A 27,489-nucleotide genomic window follows, 5' to 3' on the forward strand; every position below is an offset into this window, starting at 1 on the left:
CCATGTGTCCTCTTTTTTTCTTATCCTATAGATTATCTGTCGATTATCATGTTCGCTCTCTTGATTTCTGTTCCCATTGTACAATCTACACATCCAGCCTGGACCACTCCCTTGAATATCAGAGTCCCTTTCACATTGGTTTTTGGTGTCCTGATGGCAACACATTATCTCGTATGCAATAAGACTGAAAAGTCATCCTTTCCCCATCCAGCGTAGCTCATCATCTTCTGTTCTTTATCTGACATGCTAGTTCCACTAACCAACTGAATGTGAAACACCGAAGTCATCCTTGATTTGTTATTCATTCCCAAAAAGTCACACTTAATCATTAAGTCCTCTTAATTTTAAATCCTAAAGATTTCCATCTCCTAGCTCTGCCTTGCCCATTTTCTTACACCTAGACTAGCATAAGAGTCTCTGTTGACCCATCTTCTGTGCAGCCATTTGAATAGTCTAATTAAAAGACAAGCCTGAAAAATCCACTCCCTTATCTAAAACCTGTCAGTATCAGTCCATTCGTTGTTTAGTCACTCAGTCACATCTGACTCTCTGCGACCCCATGGACTGCAGAACACCAGGCTTCCCTGTTCTTCATCATAAAATGGCAACAAGTCCTCCACTTCGGGCACTGGCTCTTGCTCTAGTAATCAGACCCCATGAAGGTCCTCTCTCTCAGCATAATTTTCTCATGAGACCTATCCAGTCTCTCCTTCCCAATTCTACTCTTCCAACCTCTGTTTCACAGACTCAGTTGGACTCAAGTCGTTACGTCCAGATACAGCTTCACCGGCAACTCGAACTAGAAGCCTCTGCTGCGTTAGCATCTTCTTCTGCTAGACATCAGTTCCAGCCAATCTCGTGCCAGCTCCAGCTTCTAGAAACAACACGGACAAGAGTGCCAAGTCCCTACTATGGAAGAAAAAACCCAAGACCATTTCTTTCTGGGTTCCAGCCTAATATGGTAGCACCCTAGTCTGCTCTTACCTACATCTACACACTGCCCCAGCTGGAACCATCCTGTGCTGGATGTAGAGGAAACCAAAGCCTTCAACAACAGGTCCCCAAGCTCTTTCTGAACTGTGGTCTTGGAAAAGACTCTTGAGAGCCCCTTGGACTGCAAGGAGATCAAACCAGTCAATCCTAAAGGAAATCGGTCCTGAATATTCATTGGAAGGACTGATACTGAAGTTGAAGCTCCAATACTTTGGCCACCTGATGTGAAGAACTGATTCATTGAAAAAGACTCTGATGCTGGGAAAGATTGAAGGCAGGAGGAGAAGGGGATGACGGGTGATGAGATGGTTGGATGGCATCATTGACTCAATAGACGTTAAGTTTGAGCAGGCTCCAGGAGTTGGTGATGGACAGGGAACCCTGGTGTGATGCAGTCCATGAGGTCGCAAAGAGTTGGACACAACTGAGTGACTGAACTGAACTGAAGCTCTTTCTATTCCAACCCCACCAGCCCCCACTGACACAAGAACAGCAACCCCAGCCCCACCCCACTCCTCATAACCTAACAGTGCTCTCCAGTGTCAGGAAATCCAACTGCATGTGAAGAAGCCATAAGCTCAGAACCCAACATGCTCTGCCCCCATTAATGCCAATGGACCTTCCCACAGCGGTGAGATGTATTCAAAACCTAGAGATCCTCCCCTATTTTGTCCATAAGGTGTGTGTACATCAAGACTCCTTGAGCTCCAATGTAGAGTTCCACCATCAGGGAAGAAAGAAGAAAGAGAAGGAAACAGGGTGGTCATCTCCCTCCCTCGTATCCAGGTTGACACCTGGCACCCCAGCCTGGCTACACGAGGCCAGCCATGGTATCTGTAGGGCAGGTCAGGGCTCCCACAAAGCATAGGTTGGATTATTTGGGCAGGAACTAGAAAAAGACCCTGCAGTGTGGTCTTCTAATGTCTGGAAACTCAAGTTAGACAAGAGTTGAGAGTGCCAGAGCCACCAGGACAGGAGGTGTGAGGTTGAGCAGTCTTACAATAATGAAGAAGTACCTCCACCACCGGCCACAGGGGATACCACCCAAAGGATGCCTTGGAGGCCAGGGCTGCTCGTGTCTCCCTCTAAACCAAAGTGTTTCCTTAAGTCAGAGCATCCTGGTCCTCAGCTTTGATCTCTCTGGGTCACTAGACATCCTCACTAGGACAGCACACTCCATCCCTGGTAAGACTCCAATTTTTTCACTATTAAATCTTTTATGTCCACCAACTGCCCCACTCTCTGATTTCTATCTAACCTGGCATCTCTGATTTGGGGCATATTCTTTGAAACTCCTTAAATCCAATCACAAGTCCCCTATCTACCCCCCACAGCAAAAACTCAGACTAATAGCCATAATGCACATACATGTGCAAATAAACAACGGGTGTTACACCACCTTAATATTGCCACTTGCTAGATGCATAACTCAGGAAAACAGTTAACCTCTCCAGCTGCCTCACGTGTAGAATGAAAATAATCCTGATGCCTACCTCCTGAGGTTGTTAGGGGATAAATGAGCTGATGTGTGTAAAATACTTAGAACAGTGCCTGGTAGACACAGTAAAAATAAATGTTCCCTAGTCTTATTATTCCGGCACCACAGAATCTGTATCCAACATGCGGCACTCCTCCACCCAGAACTTTCAGATATCAAATTTTTCCAAGCATTTGCCTATGTGCCCTGCACTATGCTAGGCTTCAGGGAAATAACAACCAACAAATCAAAGACCTCATGGCGTTCATATTTTAGGGAGGAGAGACAGATAGTGAAAAAAATATAGAATGTGATATCAGATGGCATCAGAAGGCACAAAGGAATTAAAACAGGGCTATGCAACAAGGAGTGACAGATGAGGAGGCAAACGTTTCTGCGGCAGCTGGGGTGGGTAGCACAGCCACTGCAGAAGGAACTTTTGAGCTAAGACTTGAATGATTCAACCCAGACACGGTAGAAAGATCAGGAGCAGGGTTTCTCAACCGTGGCACCCCTGACATTCTAGGCCAGGGAATTATTTGCTGTGAGGGGCTGTCCTGTGCACCATAGGACATTTCTCAGCATCCCTGACCTCAAACCATTTGATGCCAGCAGCATCTCCAAAGACAAGACATGACCGCCCTCACTGAAAAACACTGAAATACAGTGACAACATGGTTACCATCCTGGTCTCATTTCTTGACCCAATCTATTGTTTTATAGTCCAGGATTCTCAATTTACTTTTAATTTTCCATACAATCATTTCCCACAGCTCCATCTTTGCTTGTATTGACCTCTTGACCTTTGTGGAAGACCCTTCCCACCCCTCTTTAACTGAATAATTTCCTCCTCACCTTTTCATAACCAACACATATACTGTAATCATCTGCTTATCAGTCTCTTTGTGAGATTCTCACGGTAAGGGGATGGACCTTATTCATCTGTGTTTGGTGCCTAAAACACACACTAGTTGCTTGACACACCCCAGGTGCTTAAGAAACATCTGTTGAATGAATTCATTGCTGTGTCCTCAAGAATATTACCATCATTTTGAAGCCAACAAGATACTCACAGACAACACTCTCCAGGAATACCCAAAATGGTATGTGACATAAAGAGAAATAACTGTTGTTAGAGTTCACAGTCAAGAAAACTGCCTTTCCACTAGGTAGTTTATTCATTTGCATAGAACAAAATGAATACTATACGTTGTTAAATTGTGACTCCCCCCTCCCCACCTTGGTCCTACAGTCACAGACTATGATCATAATTTTAAGAGTGACCAATAAAGGCCTCACAGACCAGGCGTGAGGATGTTTGTGGTTCATACTGACCCTCACTCCTACTGGAAAGCCTACCTGCAGGTACCAGCCAATTGTTTCAGTGCTAAGAGGGTGAAGAATGTAGGCATCTGAGTTCCATGTCTGAGTGAGGCCAGTACTCAAAGGCACCTTCTGATCTCTTTCTTGCCCAGTCTCTTTAAGATGTCAAGTCTGCCAAGTTTCTTCCCTGTATGTGTGCATGTCCAAGCCTCTCTAACATCAGACGTGTGCACGTGTATGAAAGCAAGAGTAGTGACAATGAGTGCCCACATCCACACGTTACCAGTCATTCCGTATTCCAATACCCTTCTTGGCTTCACCTGTCTTAAGCAATCAGATGATCAGTGACATTGTCTCAAGGCATGAGAACTGAATCAGAAACTGAACCATGAACTGGACCACCTGGGAATCCTTTACCCCTTCGATTACAAAGATGAGCTAACTGGAAAGCATTTTGAGAGGCCTGCTTGGCTAGTGAGCTAAAAACTCAACAAAAATTTTAAAAAAAATCCAAAACAGGCAACTCAGAGATTGGAAACTGCTGTAGAGTCTGGTCAAAGTGCCATGTGGTTCCAGAAAACAATAATCCCCTTGGGGTTTCAAAGTTCAGCAAGCATAAGCTAACACTTGGAAGTCTGGGGATGTGTCTGTCATCAACACAAGTGCCGTCCTAAGATGGCCCGGCTGGAACATTTGGCTAAGGCTTTGCTGTCCAAGTGCGTCCCTAAGATAGATCCTGCAATGTTGTTGTTTGCATACATTTTCAAGTCATCCTCAACTCTCATCTGATTCCTCCTCCAAAACTCAGGAAAAACTCAACACAAGTGCATCACACAAAATTCATGTACAGGTTATTTGTTTCTATACTTGCTGACAGCTAATAACTCAATTAGAAAAATGCTAAGCTTTAAAATAAAATTTTTCCCCTCCAATGTCCTAACCCACAGCCAAGTCATTAGCATATAAAACTATTTCAAAAAACAAAACCCTCCCAGCTGCAAGAAAGTGAAAATGTCCCTTTTACATGTGGCAATTCTGAGACACAGACAGGTCAAGTGCTTGAGCTGGGTTCAAAAATCCTAATCAAAAGCTGAAATAAGATTTGGAAATTTCAACTCCAGCTTCACTCAGGACCTGGTGCTCCAAGCCCCGCCTGACATTACCTCTTAATATAGCTACTGAGTCCAGCCCACATTTAAACACCTACTCACAGACGCTACACCAGATAACACTCCTCAACAGAGCTGTGTTCCCAGACCCACATATTCATGCCCACACAGAGAATCTGAGAATTTCAGACGACAAGGGATCCTAAAACCATCTAGGCCAGCCTCCTCAACTAGCAGAGAATCAGTACAGTTCTCCAACCCACCTCTACCGCCACCACCACTAAGGAGAAGTCCAAGCTCACCTTATAGGTGACAGCACCCTCCACCCTCTGGCCCCATTTATTTCCAGATGCCCAGTTTGCCAGCCCGCTTTGCACCTGTACCTGAGTACCAACAAACAACCAACCTTTTCTAGAACATACCATACTTTTTCAAACCTCCATCAATCAAGCTTTGGAAACTGGCTTGAATGTCATCATCACTATAAAGCATTCTCTGACCATTTCAGAAGCTCTTCTTCCATCCACCCATGATACTTTTTACATGCCTCTGACCTAGTTTATTTCTCATCATGGAACTCTATGCTGTTTCAGTTCAGTTCAATTGCTCAGTTGTGTCCGACTTGTTGTGACCCCATCGACTGCAGCACACCAGGCCTCCCTGCCCATCACCGACTCCCAGAGTTTACTCAAACTCATGTTCATCGAGTCGGTGATGTCATCCAACCATCTCATCCTCTGTCATCCACTTCTCCTGCCTTCAATCTTTCCCAGCATCAGGGTCTTTTCAAATAAGCCAGCTCTTTGCATCAGGTGGCCAAAGGATTGGAGTTTCAGCTTCAGCATCAGTCCTTCCAATGAATATTCAGGACTGATTTCCTTTAGGGACTCTCAAGAGTCTTCTCCAGCACCACAGTTCAAAAGCATCAATTTTTCCGCACTCAGCTTTCTTTATGGTCCAAATATGCTGTTTGCAGTCTGTCTTCTTTCACTAGAGGATGAATTCCTTGAAGATAGCGACTCTATTTCACTCATTTTTGTCATCTCTGTGTCTAGGCTGGCACTCAGGGACTGCTTTAAAAAATCAGACAAATGAGATAAAGAGAAATAGGGGGGGAAAGAAGAAAGGCAGGGGATGGAAACTTGGAGAATTTAAGAAATTTGCTCGAGATCACCCAAATGGACACTTGGATTCCACATCAGGGGCCCTGTCACACGCGGTCACACAGACCAGGAGACACAAGGTCAGTTTGGCACTTATGCAAAACACCCACATCCGCCACCTCCCCGCGTCTTCTCCACCAGGACAGTTTCCGGTTTTGAGCATAGTTTCCCACCCACTGCTATGTCACACTCAGGTGGGGACACTTGCAAATGACAAATGAGAAGCCTGAACCTTCTGGAAGCAGAGAAGAAGAGCTGCTGACGAGGGCTCTCGGGTGAATGGGAGTCTTCAAGCAAGGCTGCCAGGCAGATACTCGGGAGGAACAGACACTCGCCCTTCTCCCTTGCTACCAGAACCAGGGCTCCACCACCAAAGCCCCAACCACTTAACCTTCCAGCATACCAACCCCAAGGACAGCACCTCTGCGGACCACGAGTCTTCTTGGTTCCCTCTCCAATGTCTGGGAAAGCCCCAAGAATGAGCACGGCCTCTCCTACTTGCAAGGAAAGCCAGCCAGGAAACCCAGCCAAGAGATTAGCCAGCTGGCGGGAGCTCCGGGGCTGGGCCTTTGCGAGCTCAGAGCAGCCTCCAGGCACTGTGCAAGGGCCTCCCTGGCCGGGAATCAGGCTTCACAGCCCACAGCCAGCCTCCCCTGCAGGTGTCAGAGACATCCACCCTCCCCTGGGGCCTGGCCCAGAGAGAGCAGCCCCTCCCCAGTCGCTGCCAATTTGCACCTCATTAGCAACAGTCTTTCCCCAGTGATGGGTCTTCAGAAATCCCAGACTGAGCACCTCATTGGTGCTAAATGAACTCTGGGTGTTTGGGGAGAATGGCATCTGAGCTGTCAGGAGAATAACAAGTCTGAGAGCTTCCCGGAAAGCCAGTGGAGCACAGGCTACAGAAGGAAGAGAGCCAGGAACCTCGTGTCTGGCGGAAACCAGCTGTTCAAGGTTGGGTTGTTGTTGTTTAGTCACTCAGTCATGTCCAACTGTTTAAAACCCCATGGACTGTAGCCCTCCAGGCTCCTCTGTCCATGGGATTTACCAGTCAAGAATACTGGAGTGGGTTGCCATTTCCTTCTCCAGGGCATCTTCCCAACCCAGGGATCAAAATGGAGTCTCCTGCATTGACAGGCGGGTTCCTCCTTCCAAGGCTTCCCTTTGAGGTTGGGAAGGGCCAGCAATCAAAGGGCTAGACTGAAACTTTAGTTGACTGCTGCAAGGCAAATGGCGAGCTGATAAACGCAACAGTATTGTGCAAAATGCCAGACAGAGATCACAAGAGTACCTCTTCCTCTTGGAGGCTTGAAAACTGATGTACAATTACCCATTCTTCCTCCAACACAGGGAAAGTTAGGAGAGATGAAACACCTGTGAAATTCCTAAAAGTCTTTCAGAAGCAAGAGGCACTAAGGACATTATGGTCTGTTCAAAAATTCTAAAGGAATACACTGATTTCTTCAGTACGAACAATTTTATGTTGTTCTTACCGAAGAAAAAAACAGCGAGAATTTTCAGGTCTCCATGATAAGATGGACACACACCTTTATCCCAACTCTGTCTAAAACTTCCCATTGAAATGAAAGTAAAAGAAATAAAAGACACAATGTCTACAAGAAAAAAAGAAAAAGGCGTGATGATAGCAAAAGGGGTGACAACAAGATTTGGGGGGCTGGGAGTGAACTGGGTAAAGGTAAGCCTGAGTAGGCAGGGCAGAGAAGGCTGGGAAATAAGTGCAGGATGGACAGAGGAGCAATCAAGAGGTGGATTCACCCCGCAGAGCTCCAGAAAAGGGCACGAATTGGAGGCACCAAGTACCACTGAAGAGGAGGGTGCGAGAAGAGGTTAAAAGTCTTTCCAGAGACGAGAGTACCATCTTAAGCAGCCTGGGGGTTCCTCTTGCCACACACAGCCCAGAGTCTGTAGATGTAGTTTCTAAAGAAGCTAAGCCAGAGATGAACTAGAAACACCCACCACAGCTGGGTTTGAGGAGGAGACCCTCCACTGCCAGCAAAGAGATCAACTGAAAATCTGTACATCGAATAAGGAAAATTCCAGCCCCAGAGAAGTAATAGTTAGACATCAACCTCTGAAGAGGAAAGGGGAGCATTCTCCTCTGAGGAAACTGACCAGAAAATATGAATGTTTAGTGTTTCTCCAGGAAAACAAACCCGATCCCCAACCAGTCACTCCACAGTGGAGGTGAACGAGCTGATGAATCACAAACGTAACCACATGGTGCTTCCTTCCAGCCTTTGGAGTTGCTCTTTTCAACATGACTGGACAATCAGACATTTGAACAGAGTCTCCAACAAGAAGAGAAGATACTACATAGAAAAAAAAAATCTGAAGAACACAGAATTGTTTAGGGTTAATAAAACGTCCACAAATGTCATTAAGGGTTTCCCTGGTGGCTCAGTCTGGTAAAGAATCCACCTGCAATGCAGGAAACCTTCTAAAATACAGGAGATAATGGGTTTATTCCCTGGGTAAGGAAGAGCCCCTTTCATCAGAGATATAAGGACATATTAAAGCCACAAAACAAGAATGGAATGCCAGAAAAACAAGCACTAGAAACCAAGAGCTTTTAGAAATTAAAATGTGATCACAAAACAGTGAAAATCCAATTTAAAAATGGAAAATAAATGAGGAGAACCCCCAGAAAGGGATAAAAAGAAACAACTTCAATAGAAAAGAAAACAACAGGAATAGTTCAGTAGATATAATAGTTTTATGATATTAATTCCAGAAAAAAGCAATCAGTGAAATGGAGGGGAAGAAGATAGTCTCTTCCACTCTCAAAATTAATATCAAGAAATTTCTTAGAACTCAAAATTTTCAGATTGAAGAGATCTAAAAAGTCCCCAGTACCATAAGTAAATGTGCCATGCTAAATCACTGCAGTTCTGATATTTCTAAACAGAAGATGGTGGTGGTGGTTTAGTCAGTAAGTCATGTCTGACTCTTGTGACCCCACAGACTGTTGCCCACCAGGATCCAAGGAGGAAAAAAACAGTGTTTAACCTAGAGAGAAATAAAAACACAAAGTTGTTGAGAATCAGAATGGAACTGGCCTTCTCCGCTGCAATTTTGGAAGCAGAGCAGTAAAAAGGAAATGTCTATACCATTCTGGGATAATACTCTTTCTAGTCCAGAACTCCATACCATGAAAAACTCTCAGTCGTGTGTGAAGGTAGAAAAAAGATATTCCCAGACATGAAGGGACTCAAAATACCTCCCTCCTATGTACCCTTTTCCAGGATGTATCCCACTTCCTGGGAAACTTTTTAACTTAGTCATCTAAAAATATGATGAAAGTTCCTGGAAAAAAACCTATCCAGGAATGTGGTGTTATTGTTCTTGAAATTGTTATTGTTCCACCAAATGAGGTAGAAAACGAAGAAGATGTGAAATCCAGGAAATCTAGACAATAGGGGATGCAACTATGAGAAACAGCAAAGAGAAACCAAGAAAATTATTTTAAAGAGAGAGAGAGATGGGGACTACGCTTTCAAACAGTCCAGGAGGACTGCTGACAAAAAAAAATAATGAAACAGATATATTACTTTACACATTTAAATGTAACAGAGAATTTATGGTTCTGTTAAGAAGTATGTAGAAGATTGAGAAATAAGCCCATGTGAAAATAATTTTTTAAATGACATCAATAATATAAGAAAGAAAATGCCTTCACTAGCACACTGGGTGGCTCAGCTGTGCATGAGATTTACAATGCCAATAATATAAGCATTTATGAATGCTTTAAATAAGACTGTGATATGAAGATAGCGGAAGGATTATAGAAGGTATATGTGCAAACGGGATAAAAGAGAACTAAATCCCCACCTTCTCGTAGGAAAACAGTTGAGAAAAATTATAAAACAGCAGTCAGTGGCATATTATTAAAAACATAAATGTAGGCTACAGAGGAAACAGCTAATGTATCATAGCTGCTTCAGGGAAATGAGAGTACAGGAGAGAGAGGGAGAAGGGAACTGCTGGCCTGGGTTATAGCCTGCAGTTCTAGTTAACTATGAGCCACGTATTAATCCATGCTATGGATTCAGTTCAGTCACTCAGTCGTGTCCAACTCTTTGCAACCCCACAGGCCACAGCATGCCAGGCTTCCCTGTCCATCACCGACTCCCAGAGTTTACTCAAACTCACGTCCATTGAGTCGGTGATGCCATACAATCATCTCGTCCTCTGTCATCCCTTTCTCCTGCCTTCAATCCTTCCCAGCATCAAGGTCTTTTCAAATGAGTCAGCTCTTTGCATCAGGTGGCCAAAGGATTGGAGTTTCAGCTTCAGCATCAGTCCTTCCAATGACTATTCAGGGCTGATTTCCTTTAGGATGGACTGGTTGGATCTCCTTGCAGTCCAAGGGACTCTCAAGAGTCTTCTCCAACACCACAGTTCAAAGGCACCAATTCTCTGGTGCTCAGCTTTCTTTACAGTCCAACTCTCACATCCATACACAACTACTGGAAAAAACAAGGCTTTGACTAGACAGAACTTTGTTGGCAAAGTAATGTCTCTGCTTTTTAATATGCTGTCTGGGTTGGTCATAACTTTTCTTCCAAGGAGCAAGCCTCTTTTAATTTCATGGCTCCAGGATTACTTTGATTAAATATGTCTTATATTTCGTGGTGGTTTAGTTGCTAAATTGTATCCAACTCTTTGCAACTCCATGGACTATAGCCCGCCAGGCTCCTTTGTCCATGGGATTTCCCAGGCAAGAATATTGGAGTAGGTTGCCATTTCCTTCCCAAGGGGATCTTTCCCACCCAGGGATCAAACCCATGTCTCCCGGATTGAAGGTGGATTCTTTACAGACTGAGTCACCAGGGAAGCTCTGTGCTTTATTTTAAAACTAAACAAAAAGCCGGCTGACCCTCACAAACCCACATCTGCATATCTCCACAATGACATGTCCCCTTAGCAGACAAAAGCTCCAAGGCCACCATGAAGAGACCGAATTGCCCTGAGATATTCACAAAGTCTTCACATCACCCATGGCAGAAGCACGTGCACAATTCAGCACCGTGGCAAAGCAGCCACTTCCGGCATTTACATAAGACTTTAGAGGGCTTCCCTCACAGCTCAGTTGGTAAAGAATCCACCTGCAATGCAGGAGACCGCGGTTCGATTCCTGGGTTGGGAAGATCCCCTGGAGAAGGGATAGGCTACCCACTCCAGTGTTCCTGAGCTTCTTTTGTGGCTCAGCTGGGAAAGAATGTGCCTGCAACGTGAGAGACCTGGGTTCAATCTCTGGGTTGGGAAGATTCCCCTGGACAAGGGAAAGGCTACCCACTCCGGTATTCTGGCCTAGAGAATTCCATGGACTCTGTAGTCCACGGGGTTGCAAAGAGTCAGACACAATGGAGCAACTTTCACTTCACCTCACTTACAGTGTAGAGGGTACATTCATTATTCCATTCAGGAATGGAATGAATATATTCAACAATTATGTTGTGTACGAGGCATCACCAGCCTCACTGTTCAGATGACAACACTGGGGACTGCAGAGAATGAGGCCTATATGAGGGTTAGTAAGTGACAAGTAAACAAGCAAACCCCATTTACACTCATACACACACACACACACACACACACACACACACACACACACATTCTGAAGCAGGTAGTACTATTTTCTAACATGAATGGACAGGGACACATTAACCTATTTGGTTTTTAATTTTGTTTATGCCTTATTTAATCTAGGGCATGATGGTAAATATTTTTGAATGAAAACTATGGGTGGGGGGGAACTGCGAGTAGTATATTTCATGTCAAACAAAACTGACTTTGGGATTTATTTCTCTCCTCATGTTCATGGACACTGGGTTGCTTCCAGCTTACAGTGGTTACAAATAAAGCTGTGATGAACATTTGTGTACTAAAAAATTGGCTTCACTGAGTAACACAGAACAGAGTAGGAAGTTCTGCATTTTAGAGTTTAGTAAATCGAACAGAATGATGATACTGTGGTAGTCACTATATTAAGAATAACTTGATTTGGTTGGAAAGTAAAGAGAGGGTCCTAATCTTAATCCTGAAATTAGTCTGCAGGCTGCATTCTCCCCATCAGACAGCTCACATGGTTCTGTGAGCCCAAGAGTGCTCATCACTCTGGGTGGCCTGGAGCCAAGATCCTATTCTTTCCTTGCATGTTAATATTACTTTGATCTCCAAGTGGCTCCCTCTTCTACTCTATTTCCTCTATTTTCCATTTATATGACAAAAAATGATGATTTTCCAAAATGCAGGGCACAAGCTAGCTCTCGGGTGTTGCAATGCGATGTACATAGTGCAGAATGTAAGCTGGACATCATCCTAATTCTCCAGGAACAGGCGTGAGAGCCAGGGGACTGAACTGGTCACACTGACTTTCAACCACAATGCTGCACTCCATTTGCTGAAGACTAGGTCTGAAAGGAGTGTGCAGTCTGCAGCGAAAGCCACTCTTTCCTAGCTGCAAAATTATCTGTGTTTCTATTAACTGGTCTGACCAATCGCCATTCACGTGATAGTGTTAGGCAGGAACACAGCCCTCTGATAGGGAACAACATTTAAGCTGCTTGACAACTATTTTCTAGTACATTCGGAACACATATTTATCCATTAATTTGTTCAGTGATTTCCAGGTCTTAGAATCTGGGGGATAAAACATTCCACTCCATTAAAAAAAAAAAAATCGATGATGTGAATGTGGGCAGTTATTCCAAATAGATTAGAGAGGAAGTCTCCAGTTTAGAGGCAAGCCCAGTTCCCAAGTTTTCTGTGTAGTCACTGCTTTGAACTTAACGCAAGATTGTTTAGCTAAAGTATTAATGAATGACATGAAATCTAACCATGTATTACACTACTTTATGTAAAAATGAGTTTGTGTTCAGACTCTGAGGGTATCCCACATTCTCCTTTTTCCTTTCTCCTTTCTCAAACTCTCATGAATTTTAGAGTCACTCCCCTTCCTCCTTCCAACTGTCCCAGAGGCTTCTGAGACACCACGGCCACTGGGCCTCCCTTCACTCTTCAAGTCCTGGGGGAGGGAGGGAGGGAAGCTCTCAGCCAGTGTGGATGCTGAGAGGCAGTGCGGTGTTGACAGTGGCTCTACAAGGGTCCCTGGCAATGAATCCAGGGAGGACTTCCTCACCTTTGGGTACGGAGTCAACTCTCTGCCCCAAAATTTCCAATAGGTTTCCATTATTTAATAACTACAAAATCCGAATTCTTCTGATTGCCTTCCAGGTCTTCTGTAATGAGCATGCAATTCATCTTCTTGGTCTAAACTTCTACTACATACCTCCACGCATAAAGCAACACTGCTTCCCAAATACTCATGCATTTCTCCCCACTGAGTCCTTTCTCATTCAATTCCTGTGGCCTGACTGTCTTCCAGACCTGACCTCCTGTGCCCCATCTCTTCCTTCAAACTTCAAGAAAACATCTTCCAATCGAGACTAACCACTCTCCCCTCGTTTGTGTTCCTACCACCCCCAGACATGATCATGTCCATCACTGCCTGCTGTTTACCTTTGCCCAAGAAGCTGATGTCTAACAAGGATGGAGTAGACAGAGCTCTTAGTAAAGGTCCTTTATGTGTGGATTGGAAACAGGTAGCAGACCCTGTTTAAAGCTTCCCTCATTCAAAAACTTCAAATGATCAATGTGGGGGTGCTGTTCACAAGAGATTAAAAGTAAATGGATTGTGTTTTGAGACTCTGTTTCTAGTTTGCCATTTAGAACTTGGGATATGTGCATGAACCCCTATGTTCATAGCAGCACTATTCACAACAGCCAAGCCATGCAAACAACATAAATGTCCGTCGACAGATGAATGACTACAGATGTGGTGTATTTGTGTAATGGAATACTACCCAGCCATTAAAAAAATGCAATAACAACATTTGCAACAACGGGGATGGACCTAGAGATAATCCTACTAAATGAAGTGAGTAGAAAGATAAAAGACAAATACCATATGAAACCACTTACATGTGGAATCTAAAACATGACACAAATAAACCTGACTACAAAAAGAAATACTCACAGACCGAGAAGACAGACTTGTGGTTGCCATGGGGGAGGAACAGATTGGGACCTTGGGATTAGCAGATGCAGACTATTACATACAGAATGGCTAAACAAGTCCAACTGCATGGCGCAGGTAACTCTATTCAGTGTCCTGTGATAAACCATAATGGAAAAGAATACGAAAATGAAAGTGTATATACGTATATGTATATATTTGAATCACTTTGCAAAACAACAGAAATTGACACGGTACTGTAAATCAACTATGTAGTGGCTTAGTTGCTAAGTCATGTCGGACTCTTGTGACCCCATGGGCTGCAGCCTGCCAGGCTCCTCTGCCCATGGGATTCTCCAAGCAAAAATACTGGAGCGGGTTGCCATTTCCTCGTCCGGAGGATCTTCCTGACCCAGGGATCAAACCTGGGTCTCCAGCATTGCAAACAGATTCCTTATCAACTATACTTTAAAAAACTTAATTTTTTAAAAAAAGAAGTTAAGGCATGTTTTCTGCATTGAATTGGTGAACAAAGCTACTTAGCTATCTCTACCCAGCTATCTCCTCTTCCTTCTTCAAGGCACATTTAACCATCAGCTGCTCTATAAGATCTCTGTCAAACCTCTCCTCTGGCCTCTCTCACCTGGCCCCAAATCCTTCTAACTCTGTGTTTATCAATCTATATTGTTTCAGATCAAATCGTTTCATCTCTCTCCCTAGACCATAAATTCTTGATAACAATGGTTCTTATTTCTCTTTTATTTCTAGCATTTAGCGTAGTATTTAGCATACAGTAGGCACTCAAAGCAGTTTTTGTTTCCCCAGTAAGTTATAAGCAACTTGAACCAATTTTAAGGGAGAAATGATATATTGTTTGATTTTGGATTCCTGGCGGAGGGCTTGAAATTGTGCTTCACACTTGTAACAAGTGAGTACCCCACTGTTGCTGTTCAGTTGTTAAACGAGTCCGACTCTTTGTGACCCCATGGTCTGCAGCACACCAAGCTTCCCTGTCCTTCACTATCTCAGGGAGCTTGCTTAAATTCATGTTCATTGAGTTGGTGATGCCATCCAACCATCTCATCCTCTGTCACCCCCTCCTCCTCCGGCCCTCAATCTTTCCCAGCATCAGCATCTTTTCCACTGAGTCGGCTCCTCGCATCAGGTGTCCAAAGTATTGGTGCTTCAGCTTCAGCATCAGTCCTTCCAACTGAGAACTCAGGGTTGATTTCCTTTATGACTGACTGGTTTGATCTCCTCGCTGTCCAAGGGACTGTCAAGAGTCTTCCCCAGCCCTATAATTCGGAAGCATCAACTCTTCAGCACTCAGTGTTCTTTATAGTCCAATTCTCATATCTGTACATGACTACTGGAAAAACGATAGCCTTGACTATATGGACTTTTGTTGGCAAAGTGATGGCTCTGCTTTAATTCGCTGTCTAGGTTTGTCACACCTTTTCTTCCAAACAGCAAGTGTCGTTTAATTTTGTGGCTGCAGTCACCGTCCGCAGTGATTTTGGAGCCCAAGAAAATAAAGTCTGTCACTGTTTCCACTTTTTCCCCATCTGTTTGCCATAAACAGTATGAGCATCCCATAACTATTCTTATCAAACAGGTACATTTTTTATCCAGGGAACTGCTTGGATTATACAACAGAGGTGAGAAAAACCCAATGTTTCTTCCAGTGACAGTTTTTTCTTTTTGTACTTTTTCTTGGTTTTCAATATGAAGACTTCAAAGAAAGTGCTCAGTGCGTGGGAGAGCCTCAGAGGCCATTGAGATTCGTGTATTTCATTTCTCATCTTCCAAAGCTTTTCTCCTTTTCCATTTCTCATCATCCTCACAAATTATCTCACTCCCTTCGGCAGAAGATGCACATTACCCGGGTTATTTTTAGAACACCCTTGTGTGCAGTATTGGTAGTTCAAAACACCAGAGAGAATCCACACAAACACATAAGGATTCTCCTGGGGCTTTTGCTTTGCCCTTGAAGCTCTTTCCGCAGCTTTCTAAGGTCTTTCCTGTAGGAACTAGGTGAGCCACATTAAAGGTTTAAATCCAGGCTTTTAATTCCATGTCTCCCTGCTGAATGTACAATAAATATTTATTGAACATAATGGGAACTAACGTTGAGACTAAAACAGGGCATCCTGAGAACTTTCCGTGACACAGACAGAACCTGAAGCTACATGTCCATACTCCAAGTTTACAGCCTGTATCTCGGGCCACGCCCTTGCCCGAATTTCAGGAATCTACTTGTAGAGAGGCAGTACTGCTCTCTCCATACCCTCCACTCTACCCCCAGATGCAACTAGTACTGAGCTAAGTACTGATACTTTCAATGACAAAAACGCCAGTGCACCCTAAAGTCACAGAATATGTTCACTCCCACACAGAGCCACGTATGTCTGGCAAGGCAGAGGAAGACGCAGTTTGCAAAGGAAAGAGAAGACAAACTTCCCATCTCTACTGTTATGGAAATCAGCCACCACTGTAGTGAGGAGGGGAGGAACACATGACAAGCAGGCTGGTGGGGGACAAGCCGGCCGATGGGGACACCCAGAATGCCTTTCTCTTTCCCCCTGTCTACAGTGCTCTCTCCTACTTAGCTATACCTCTAAGCGTAACTTTTTTTTCCTGAAGTGGAAGTGTTAGTCATTCTGCCATGAGTGAGTCTTTGTGATCCCATGGATTGTAACCCTCCAGGCTCCTCTGTCCATGGGATACTCCAGGCGAGAATACTGGAGGGAGTTGCCATTCCCTTCTCCAGGGGATCTTCCCAACTCAGAGACTGAACCTGGATCTCCTGCATTGCACACAGATTCCTTACCATCTGAGACACCAGGGAAGCCCTAACACACACTCACTCACACACACACACACACACACACACACACACACACACACACCTTCATGTATTTGCGTTTGGCTACGCTGGGTTCGTGGCCGTGTGGGCTCTTGTCTAGTTGCAGCAAGCAGGGGCTACTCTCTGGTAGTGCATGGGCTTCTCACTGTAGTGGCCTCTCCTGTCACAGGGCAGGGCTCAGGGGTGCACAGACTTGAGTAGTTACCGCACAGGGGCTGGGTGGCTGCAGCTCTTGGGCTCTAGAGCACAGGCTCAGTAGTTGTGGTGAATGGGCTTGGTTGCTCCGAGGCAGGTGGGATCCTCCCAGATCAGGGATAGAACCAGAGTCTCCTGCATTGGCAGGCAGATTCTTCATCACCAAGCCACCAGGAAAACCCCTAAGATGTAACTTCTTAATTACAGAATTAGACAACTTAATTCAAGAACTGTGCCATTCAAGGTTGTTGTTTAAGGATGATTAGCTAGAGGTTTTTCTGTAGTTTTGATAAATTAGTGCCTTGACACTAATCCCTCAAAGCAGTGCCATTCAATAAAACCTTCTGCAGTGATAAAAATGGTCTGCATCTGTACTTCCAATAGGGTGGGTCCTAGCACCTATGGCAATTAAGTACTTAATATGCAGGGAGTGTGACCAAGGAACTGGATTTCAAATTTAATTTATTTTCTCTTGATAGACACAGGTGGCTCCATATGAACACCATATTGAACAACCCTACTTAAAACAGCAAAATGTTCTCTTCTGGATAAAATAAGCAATCTCCTTGACCACCAAATATAGGTTTAGCCAAAATATAGATGGATTTCTTTATCAGCTCTGTGTCAGCTCACTAAAACAAAGCTCACCCAAACCTCTCAGACAAATAGCTTAAGCCAGTTTTAGAAGAGCTGGACACAGGCATCTGTCCATCAGCAGTAGGGCCCAGAGAAGAGCAGTACAGGCACAAAGTCTGAAAAATGGAGATAACAGTCAATTGTAGTTAAGAGAGAGCTTCCCCTTTCTTATTTAGGAAAAAAGAGAGAAATAAAGGGAGGGCAAGAGGAGGAATCGGGAATGTTCTAGAAGTGTCTGGTATCTGAAGTAAATATAAAACAAGCCAAACAAACATTTAGCCAAACTGAAATGACGAATCTTAAGTGAAATGTCTGCAACCTAAGCAAAACCATGGAAATGTCATCAGTAATTTGTTGAATTGGCAGTCTGGAAATTTGGCTTTTGAAATGAGTTTTACAGCAACTGGCCTGCACCCAGGCAAATCCACATACTCGTGGCAAACAATGGCCACAACAAGAGAACTAAGTCCCCCAAAGCCATACCTACACTTGTGCAGATGGTGTACTGCATGAAGGGTCACGCAGAGACTAAAACCCAGCCTAAGTACCACCCACCACATGCTAAATCCTAGTTCATGGGCTGACAGAGCTCGGGGGTAAAAGAGCTTCACTTGCTCACTTGTTCACTTGGACCTGTTTCTAATTCTAACAGAGACATCCTATTCACTAGTGGTGGCCCTGGTTAGACCACAATTTCACTTTACTACTCAATGCTTTTCTTTTTTTTTGGCCACACCAGGTGGCAGGCGGGATCTCAGTTCTCTTGCGTTGGGGGCACACAGTCTTAACCACTGGACTGCCAGGGAGTCCCAACTGCTCAACTCTTATGGAGAAGGCCATGGATAAACCAGTATGCTGTCAAACTAGGAACACCCAGAAACAGGAAGGTGACTGAAAATCACCTTTGATATGAGATAAGGGAACAATAAAAGTGGAGATGGTTTAGTCTGAAGGAAAGAAGGTTAAAGAAAAATGTAATACCAGACTTCAAATATTTGAAGACCTATCATACAGAAAAAGAGGGAGAATTATCCTGACTCTTCCCCAGAAGTGAAACTGTCATACCAGTAAGTAAGAAATAAAGGAGTCCGTTTTGGACTTAATATGAAAGCAGCATGATATAATAGGAAAAAATGTGAGCTTTGGGTGACCTCAAACTGAGTCTAAATCCTGATTCCATCAGTTAACACCTCTCTGACTTGAAGCAAATTGGTTCTTCTCTATAAGATTCAGTGTCCTCATCTGTATAATAGAAATAACTAACTCAGTGAGTTTGGACATTTAAGAGAACAATCAAAACAGAGGCACAAAGTATCTAATTCATGCTAAAGATACATGAAATGATAATACTTTAGTTTTTTCTATAACAAAACTGTCTAACAATTATATATAACCAATTGTTGATGTTTAATTGCTAAGTTGTATCCAATTCTTTTGTGATCCCCCTGGACTGTAGCCCACCAGGCTCTTCTGTCCATGGGAGTTCCCAGGCGAGAATACTGGCGTGGTGATCTTCCCAATCCAGGGATCAAACCCATGCCTCCTGCATTGGCTGCAGATTCCTTACTGCTGAGCCACCGGGGAAACCCATTAATCTGACCAGTGGGATAGCCCTAATGTGGCCAAGAACTTCTGACATGGAAGACACTTGCCAACAGAGGCTGGTAGACCATTTGCAAAGATATTTTGTCAGATAGGTTTTTGGGGTTTTGTTTGTTTAGCTGCAAACAATAGAAACCAATCCTGGTTAATGGAAACAAAAAGAAACCTCGTTGGGAAGATGTTGGATAGATCACAGTTCACTAGAAGGGCTGGTGATTCCTGCTTGAAAAGGACAGGATCCAGGGCAGGAGGAACCACCCTACGGGGCATGGAAATGAGCAAACTGGTACTTCCTTTGACAGCCCTTTAAGAGGTGAGGTGGAAGAGTCTGGTGTCCAAGCTCATGCCCCAAGTCCCAAGGAGGAATCAGGGTGGTGAGGGGAATCAGCTACAACAGCTCCCAAAGACCTCCCTGGTTTCCATGGCACAGAGCCAGGCACTGCAATGTACAATCCCACACCCCTGCACACAACAGGGTAGAGATAACTCCCAAGGCAAACAGGGTGGAGTCACACACACACTGAGATATAGCCCAGAGTAATCTTTCCTTTTTCCTGGCTGCACTGGGTCTTCACTGCATCTCGGGGGTTCCTCTATTTGCTGCAGAGGGGTTTCTTTAGTTGTGGATCACAGGCTTACTTGACCTGAGGCGTGTGGATCTTAGCCCCTCCTGACCCCCAACCAGGGATCAAATGCATGTGGCCTGTACTGAAAGGTGGATTCTCAACCACAGGGCCACCAGGGAAGTCCGTGGCCCAGAGCAGTTCTTAAGTGCACTTGCCAGGGAGTTCTTTTTGCATTTACATTCTGGTTCCAGCGTTCATCAGCTGTGAGACCCTGAGCTGTTCCTCTGTGCCTGAGTTTCTGCCTCTGTAAAACTAAATAGTAATGACACCTACCTCATAAGACTGCTGTAAGAATTACCTGAAATACATAGGTAAAGCACTCAGCACCGTTCCTGGCACACACAGTAAAGCCTCAGTAAATGCTGTTATTATTATTAACATACTATTAACAATGCTGAGAGCACACCACTGAGCACCTCCCAGATACGCTTTATCTGAGAGACACTTAGCATTTGGCTTCTCTATGGTTCTAGGCCAGGAAGTCAACGATTTTAGTCTTCTCCTCCCCAATCCTCTTTGACTTGATTCTCCCAAGTGGATAAGGAGTTCCTATAACACCAGAGATGCTTCACCAAAGCCATTTCGGGTAATTGTCAGAAGCCCACAATGAAATACATGAGAAGCACTAATTGTTGGAGAGATGCTGAGAACACCCACGCTATGGAATCCAGCACCTCAGTGGGAATAACTGCTCACCATTTGTGGGTTCACCCATGTGTTATTTCTTCCGAACATGACTTTCAGTTCCTGGAAGAGGTACTTTGCCATAAATGGCAGAACAATTTACTGGAAGTTAAAGGTCAGCTTCCAAGCATTCCATCTCCTCCTGGAAAAAGGCACTTTCTCCCAAACAGTTTGGAGGGAAGGACTAAGGGGTGGTGGTGTGCAGCGCACTCTTAGAAAACAGAAAACTTCACTCCCTTAATAATTCCTTGGAAGCAGTGCTTGGGAGACAAAATCCCTGTCTAGAGACATGCAAGTTTCTCCACCGTCTGAGCTACAACAGAGATGGCGGAAGTGCTTGGAAAGGCAGGACCATGATCTCCCACGCGTGCACCATGCAGCCTTCCAAATTAAAGCCAGTGCAACTAGAAGAAACAGACCACCTGCCAACTTTGTACTCAGAATCTCCCCTTTCACACACATATCTATCAGGCCATTCGATATCTTCCTCTACCCCACACCTTTCCTCCTGTTACTCTCCACAACACGCGCTAGTTTTGTACAATACTTTCTTTTGCCTTCATTTTTTTTTATGTTTTCAGTTAAAGACATTTATGCTGATTTCAAATAGAATATGTGGTGGTTGCAGAAAATTTAGAAAATACTGCACAAAGTTTAAAGCAATGAAAACCTATCCATCACTTGTCTTTTGTCTTCATTTTAAGGGCCTTGGGTTGCCAACAAAAATCTCAATACAATGAAATCCTGGCCTAGATCCAACCCCTTGGCTGCAATCACATTTTGCTCTCTGCCATATTACTTCAAATAACAGAACTGCCAACTCTCCAGAGCATTCCATCAAGATGTTATCGGTCCACATCAGATATGGCCTCAAAAAACATACCTGTTTGGTGGTCGAGCTTCCTCATCCTTAAAATCACTGCTCACTCTTAATCACAGGATGTAGGAGTGTGGCTATTAGGTGATCAGCTCTACTGAATTTTCTCTATATATTCAACAAATGTGTTGAGGCGCCTATTTCTCCTCTGAAAATCACTGAGCATATGCTATATGGAGACGTGAAATGCAGTTGCTGTAAAAATGAAATGCTATTCTGGGAATACCTATGTCATTACTTGAGCTGAATCTCCTTTACAATGAAATGGCTGCTGCTTAGCAACTAATGCAAGGAAAGAGCCTGCAGAGTTCTCTATCTTCCCCCCACCCCCAACCCCTGCCCTAGTAGGAAGAATATGAAACATCTGCCGTCACACTGGTGGTGTCACTGTATGGTTTGCACTTAAAACAGGGGGAGTCATGAGAAAGACGACGAGGTCATTGTCCTCGTCAATGAGACATGGATTTGGGACGCTAGCCAGTGGTGGAGTCCAACTTTGTTCATCACAATGAACAGCTGAGATCAAGTCAGTAACATTAACGAGGGGGAAATATTGAGAACCATCTTTCCAAAGAGCAGTGGGAGGAGTCAGGGTGCTGAAGGGAAGGGAACATGGGACTTCAGATCCCAAAACTAGACTGAGCCTGGCCGTGCCCGTCACTGGCATGTAGCTTTAGGGCAGGTACTTAGCGGCCATGCCTGCTTTCTGAACTGTACAAGGGCTCTGAAGACAATACCTCCTCTACCTGTTTGGAAGGTAAAATTAGATCAATTATGTGAAAGCAGTTTTTAAATGGTAAAGCTCTAAAAAAGCATCACACACATCTTTATTATATGTACCTAAATTTAGTCAGTATTAACAATTTAAGAAATCTCCAGAAATTTGTCTTTTGTAGAAAAAAAAAATCCCTTAGATCTTGTTATAATTCTGTACTAGCTCATAGAAAGCTTCTGTTTTAATCTTTAAATAGCTTGGACGTTTATTTTTGAACTTGAGATTTATTTTGCTAAGAAATTCTGAAGGTTTTCTTCAAATGTGAAAGAATGACTCAGGTTTTTTAACTGATCCTTTGGAACTTTCTAGGGGTCTGTAACTGTGCACACAGATATACTTATGAATTCTAAAATATGCTGCTATGGAAAAACTTGCATTACAAGAACTTGAAGCCTGAAGAGGCCCTTTAGTTAAAGGCAAAAGACTCTTCTTAGGATATATATATATATATATATATATATATATATATATATTTTTTTTTTTTTTTTAAATCAAATGGTACCTAGTATGCCATTTTGGCCACACAAAGTACACGGGAATTGTTCCTAAGTTCTTCATCTCAAGTATTATATTACCCACCTCCCTTCAAGTTCTACTCTGATTACAACTCATAAGATCTTATACTGGAGGTGGAATTGGAATCAGGGAGTTCCAGGCTATAATCCTTACAAATCATTTCCTGGCCCCAGGAAACTGGATTTGTTCCTCAGTTCATGCAATGGAAAATTCATATAGTTTGAAAAAGAATCACCAAGGAAAGCTCAACCTTGGCCTTCTTAAAATTGCCAGTAGCACAGAGCTATTCACAGAGCTGAGTCCATGCTTAAACAAGAAAAGAATTCTTGTTTTCTTAGCCCATCAACCTTTGTTAAGACCTTCTTCTATGTCAAGACTGCTTGTACACACTAAGATGAAACACACAGCTCTCTCCTCTCGGGGGATTTCGGTCTAATAAGCTACGAGATGGCGGAAACATGGCTATTTGTACACAGGAAATGGAAACAGGTGAAAAAGAACCAGGCTGAAAAATTGTATTAGAGAAGCAATAAGCAAATACAGGCATAGATCTAAGCTCTGCCATTTAAGCGGCTTTGTGACCTCAGGCAAGTAGCTTACACTCTAAGTTCCCATGTCTTCATCTGTAAAATGGAAAAAATAATAGGCCCTACTTAAGTGTGTTAGTGTTACTCACTCAGTCATATCCAACCCTTTGTAACCCCATGGACTGTAGCCCACCAGGGTCCTCTGTCCATGGAGGTCTCCAGGCAAGAATACTGGAGTGAATTGCCATTCCCTTCTCCAGGGCTACTTAACTGAAGGTTAAATGAAATACTATTATAAAATGTTTAGCAGCTCTTGGCACAGATTAAGCATTTCATAAAATCAGTAACTTCGACTGATTAATAGTCACACAAGTAGGTATGTGAATAAACTAATACTTGCAGTCCAAATTTGAGGGCTTCCCAAAGGGCTCAGTGGTAAAACCTGCCAATGCAGGAGACACAGGTTTGACCCCTGGGTAGAGAAAATCTCCTGGAGGAGGAAATAGCAACTCACTCCAGGATTCTTGCCTAGAGAAAACCATGGACAGAGAAGCCTGGCGGGTTGGGGTCACAAAGAGTTAGACGTGACTGAACAAGTGAGCATGTACACATGTGCAAATCCAAATGAAGAAAAGCTTTTTCCTTCTCTTAGCTGCACGTCACCAGCTCTTTGGAAGTATACAGGCTGCCTCTGCAGACTTGGGGAGTAGTCTATCGGAGGTTGTTGGGAAGGACAAGAACAGTGACGTGTTGCTTTTTGGTCATTGGGAGGAAAGGCAGGGTGCATTGGGAAAGCAGGTGGCTCTCTGGGTGTTCATTCTGCCAGGGAAGACTACTCTCTCCAGCTTCTGGGGTTCAAGATTCCTCTGCTTTCTTTCTAACTTCAGAAGCTGAGGACAGTGTTTCCCCGCTGGAGAAAAAAAAAACAAACACTACAGCTTATTGACTGAGAGGGGCCCAATTTAAAAGGAAGAAACTGTTTTAAAGCAGGCTCTCTTCTCAAAAACCTCTACAGGAAGTGCTCTGCCTGAGAGAGACAGCCTGAAACCCTGTCATGTATGGATGGACAACGATGAGAACACAGTCCTTTCAGTTTGCAGACTGTTCCAGAAGTTTATCTCAAAGTGATACATGGAACCCTTTCCAAAAGCTTCCAGTTAAGTTTACATGAAGCTCTTTAAAAAAAAAAAAATCTTTAAAGAAGATGTGGTACATGTATACAATGGAATACTACTCGGCCATTAAAAAGAATGAAATAATGCTCTTTGCGGCAACGTGGATGGACCCAGAGAGTGTTATACCGAGTGAAGTGAGTCAGACACAGAAGGAGAAATGTCATATGGCATCCCTCATATATGGAATCTAAAAAGAAATGATATAAGCTTACAAAATAGAAAGAGACTCACAGACTTAGAAAACGAACTTACGTTGCTAGGGGGAAGGGACAGTTAAGGACTTTGGGAAGGTCATGTACACACTGCTATATTTAAAACGGATAATCAACAAGGACCTATTGTAAAGCACATGGAACTCTGCTCAATGTTATGTGCCAGCCTGGATGGGAGAGGAGTTTGGGGGAAGAGTGGATATATATATATATGTTTAGCTGAGTCCCTTCACTGCTCACCTGAAACAATCACAGCATTGTTAACCAGCTATACCCCAGTACGAAATGTTTTTGGTGTTGAAAATAAATAATTTTTAAAAAATCTTTAAAGAAATTGCTTTCAAGTGTTTTTGGAACAAAAATTAATTTTTCCACAGAATTTTGACATCTTATATACAAAAGAAGGACACATTTTAAAATGTTCTTTGGACCATGCAAGAAGTCTATCTTCTGGCTATTTCCTGAAGATCTTCAAGACACAAAAAAGCAATTAAACTGCCTTTCAAAGGAAAAAAAGTGGATTTACTTCCTCAGCACTTACCTCAACATCCTGAGCCAGTTTTATTTGCTCAACAAATATTTAATAATCTTCTAAAATTAAAAAAAATAAAATAAAATCTGCTATTTGGTCTGGCTGAGATAACTGACAGCATGTCCCAGAAGGCTGAGCCTTCCATTTCTGAAATAATCCGGGACAGGTTGCCCCTAGGACGCGTTTTTCTCTCACTGCCAGGACGCGGCGGCCAGCTACTGTCTGCACATACAGAGAAGACATCATCCAGTCAGGCCAGAAGAGGGATAACCTCTATCCTGGGGTCCCTGGCGACAACTCTGTTTCTAGCACCTCCGCCTTTATCTGCATATCTATTCCTGGCACTACAAAGCTCTGAGACCCCCATTCCCTCCATGACTGGCTTCCTGCTCCCAGATGGCAGCTGGGCTGTGGGCTACTGCCCCCGGATCACTCTGCTCACTGCGCCCGTCTTCTCCGACCTTGGCCTTCTGCCTGAGCCGATTTCCAGAGCACTCGGAAGCAGCCTTCACATCCTCTAGGAAGGGTGAACTAGTTTTTAATAAGTTGTTAAAGGAAAAGGACATATTCTCTACCCCCACTGAATGTCAAAACCTGTAAATTAAAGTGTATAATAGATCTCATTTTCATATTATCTGAATAATCTTATCACTTGCTATCAACATTCAATGAATGTTCAATATTTTGAAGAATGAAAAACAAAATCTGGTCCTTAGTTGGACATAAGTATGCCAAAGAACTGATGCTTCTGAACTGTGGTGTTGGAGAAGACTCTTGAGAGTCCCTTGGACTGCAAGGAGATGCAACCAGTCCATTCTGAAGGAGATCAGCCCTGGGATTTTTTTGGAAGGAATGATGCTAAAGCTGAAACTCCAGTCCTTTGGCCACCTCATGCAAAGAGTTGACTCATTGGAAAAGACTCTGATGCTGGGAGGGATTGGGGGCAGGAGGAAAAGGGGACGACAGAGGATGAGATGGCTGGATGGCATCACTGACTCGATGGACATGAATCTGAGTGAACTCCAGGAGTTGGTGATGGACAGGGAGGCCTGGCGTGCTGCGATTCATGGGGTCGCAAAGAGTCGGACACGACCGAGTGACTGAACTGATGGCTGATACCACCCTAATAAAATACTCACACTGCTTCCTTTGTTACAGAGACCGTTATCAGTTAGCCTTCAAATAATCACACAAGGTAGGGACTATTATCATCACCATTAGACAGGGAAACTAAGGCACAGAGAGGTTAAGTAACTTGTCCATGGCCCCACAGTAGGCAGAGGCAGAGATCTGAACCAAAGAGGTAGGGCTCCAGAGTCAGGGCTCTCAGCCACTACTCGACTCTGACTCTCAAGGAACTGAAGAATAAGAATAATGAGAGCTGACTGCAGTTTAATTATTACTGTTTTTAAGCTTTGAATGTCTCCCCCTCCATCTAACAAAAGCCAGACCATTAATATTACAGCTTAACTCAGAATTTGTTCCGTATCAGAGCATTATATATGAGTCTGAAAAACCTAAAAGACCATTCTCCACTGGAGCAAATGAAGTTTGCTAACTTCATGGAAGTTAGCCACAAGAACTCCAGAAGTCCCCATCTAAGAGCTGTTGCCTTAAAAAAAAAAAAAAAAAAACAGTATTCACTCCACTTCAACAACTCACAAAGGGCTGGAAGGAAAGAACTAAAATAATATGCAAAGATCCTTCTTCCCACCTCTACCCAGCTATAGCCCCCTCCCCCAGCCGATACACACACCTCTGATGGGTTAATTTTTTTTTTTCTAAAATTAGCCAAACAGTGCTCATTCCACCTCTCTGAACACTACTGGTGTCAGAAAACTCACCAGCATTCTTCAGGTGCTTTATGTGTTATACGAATAAAAAGTAGCTGGTACTTTCTCAAAGACTTTGGGATTAAACGCGTTAAAAACAAAACAGAGGTTTAGTTTAGAGTCACAACGTTGATTGAGGAATTCTCCCTAAAATAACTTTTCTATCCGAAGTCAGTCAAGGGAGCTGGGAGGAGAGAGCGAGTACGGTAGTACAGGAGAGGGGCCACGCGGGTGACCTCGGGCTGGCTGGACCACGGTTGGTGCAGATGCCGAAAACGTGGGGCAACCAGCTTTCTAAGTTCTACTCAGAGAAGGAAAAGTCAGCAGAAAATTC

At 43.7% G+C, this 27,489-nt stretch overlaps 1 protein-coding gene across 1 annotated transcript in view; it reads right to left on the bottom strand.

Annotated features, from left to right (window-relative positions):
- DGKI (diacylglycerol kinase iota) overlaps positions 1 to 27,489 on the bottom strand; it is a 504,567-nt gene that overhangs the window by 468,727 nt on the left and 8,351 nt on the right. The window lies entirely within an intron of this gene.

Source organism: Budorcas taxicolor, chromosome 4 (assembly GCF_023091745.1).
Source record: "Budorcas taxicolor isolate Tak-1 chromosome 4, Takin1.1, whole genome shotgun sequence".
Classification (NCBI taxonomy): Eukaryota; Metazoa; Chordata; class Mammalia; order Artiodactyla; family Bovidae; genus Budorcas; species Budorcas taxicolor.